This window comes from Apis dorsata, unplaced genomic scaffold, assembly GCF_000469605.1.
Source record: "Apis dorsata unplaced genomic scaffold, Apis dorsata 1.3 scaffold_165, whole genome shotgun sequence".
Classification (NCBI taxonomy): domain Eukaryota; kingdom Metazoa; phylum Arthropoda; class Insecta; order Hymenoptera; family Apidae; genus Apis; species Apis dorsata.
In genome coordinates this window covers 572956-575420 of record NW_006263454.1, presented here as the reverse complement: position 1 = coordinate 575420, position 2465 = coordinate 572956, and the positions used below count along the sequence as shown (strand labels likewise).

At 36.6% G+C, this 2465-nt stretch overlaps 1 protein-coding gene across 8 annotated transcripts in view; it reads left to right on the top strand.

Annotated features, from left to right (window-relative positions):
* Positions 1 to 2465, top strand: part of LOC102674251 (obscurin) — a 44154-nt gene that overhangs the window by 21071 nt on the left and 20618 nt on the right. The window lies entirely within an intron of this gene.

The window sequence follows — 2465 nt, the reverse complement described above, 5'->3', positions numbered from 1 at the left end:
ATATATGTATATATATATATATATATATATAAAAAATGCAAATCGTGACAGAGAGTTCGAGGATTTTCCATGACTGAGAGATCCGTTTGCATGAATCGAAGGAAATTTCGCAATTACGTAACAAGCGGGGGTAAACGGGCGTCTGTCCAGCCCTCGAAATAGCTTGGTTTATTCTTAACGGACGGAACATCTTTCGCTCCTCTTACTTATGCACGATAGTCTCGCGGCAACACGCGTGCCACGAAAAGAAAAGGAAGAAAGCCGGCCGCGTTATCGGTTGACGACGTCACGATTGCTGTCATTACGCGATGACAGCAGCAAGCGTAATCATTCTTCGCAGAAAAAACGAAGCATACGATCCAAGCTGTCTCAGCTGTACCGCTTCGATCCGATGGATCTTCGAATCGTGCCTCGTTCTTCCTTCGAAATTCAAATTGGAAATGCTTCTGAATTTTTTTCTTGACGATTTCTTCTTCTTCTTCTTTTTTTTCTCTCTTTTTAATTGCAACGAAAGCATCGATAGTTTAATCGTTAAATGGATCATTTCGCAATGGAAATTATATGTTAATGTATATATATCTTTATGCTGTAGTATATGAATGTTGAAATTGAAGGTAAATGAAGGCTTTTAATCGAAATTTTAAAAAATTGGATTAGGGATAAAGTGAATTAACAAACGATGGTAATCGTTTCGATGGATCGAAAGCGTAGGCGATCGAGATGTATATAGAATATTTTATTATTTCAAATGACTGTTGCTCGAATTTTTCTCGTGATTCGTCTCGTTATTTCTGGAAACTCGACTCAAAAAATAACCGCGAGATATAAGTATCGTGTATTCATTTAATGAGATTAAAATTAGATCGCGCGATATATACCGAAAACACCTTCAATTTCAAAGCGAGATGTCTTTAGATGCATTAGAACTTCTCGTAGATTACTTGTATTTACGACATCCGTACCTGTCCTCACGCGTCCTCTTCAGATTCAATTTACGTTTATTACCGTCCAAGCCGTGTCCAAGATCAGGTTTGATATGCGAGATAAATACAGGATACCTGTATTTTCCATTAAATTTGAGAAGTAAGAGTTATGGACGATCTAACATATTCGTTTCATTTTAATGCAAGAGCACGAGTTCTTTCACCTCGTCGATAAATTTGTGTTTTACTTCTCTTCAATTAAAAATGAAAAAAGAAATAATAATAAAGTCTCCACTAGTAAGGTCACTATAAATTATAAAAATAAGTAGATAATACATCTGAAATCAATTTAATCTATCAATTTTTACCAAAAGCACTTGTATATTTTTAATAATTAAAAAAAAGAAAATAAATCGAACAACTTGACTAGGACTTTCTAGCGTGAACGAAAGAGTTACTATGTGAAATAGGTGAGATGTTCGCACACCCACGCCCTTTCCATTTTCTTTCTTATTTCTGAAAAGGACAGTGGATGAGGCAAAAGCTATCCAAGATTCATAGAGCTTACATACGCGTTGTTTTTGTGCGTGGTCAGTCCACGAGTTCGTCCGGCGTCTAAGTATAGCCGTGGCCGTATTGGTCTCCCGACTAGTGTTTTTCGGTAACCACTGACTGTGGATCCCCCTCGAGGAAGAGAATCGGCGGAAGAGCAGAGACCTGGGTCCAGTCTGGTGTCGATCAGTCACGGTGTCCTCTTCGAACCAACGACTCGAAACACGAACAACGGTGTTTACCCACCCTTCGCTTCCGCTAAGGTGCGCCAACCCTTCCATCATTCTCTTTTTTCCAAGTGCAAGTTGTATCGTTTCATTTGGATCGTAAATATGATTTGGCATCTCTGAATATATTGGAATTTCATTTAGGCCAATTCCTAGATTATTCTATCTTGTGTCTTCGATGTTATTTCGCTTTTATTATTGGTTTCTGTGAAAATTAATTTGAAAATTTTGATTTAATTTAATATGATATGATATCGGTTGGTGACAGTGAATAATAGAATTGTGATGATATGAATCTTAGGAGGCACGTAAGTTGAAGAGTATCGTTCGATGAGTAAAGAGTCGAGAGAGTTGATTGAATTAACAATTAAAAATTTCTTCGTGTTTTATACGGATGAATATTCGTTGATATTCGTTCCCTTATATATCGTGACAATTCATGGTATCAGATTCGCGTAAATTAATAGAATAGGGAAATAGTTGCGTGGAACATCCAATCGTATCCAAAAATACGCGTCTCTTCATCCTGGTGTCAAATTACGACGTCGAAACAATTCGCTATTCTATTGTAGGAAATTCCAGTAGCCAAATTTCAGTTGGCTTTCTATTTCCACTCTTTCCTCCAAGGAAACATATATCTCTGCACCTAAATTCTAATTCTCTAAAACCATTTATTATTTAAAATAATAAACGCGAGAAATAATTTTATCCTCCATTCGTAAACAATTTTTATAACGATGTAAGAGAAAAAATTCCTTTTCCT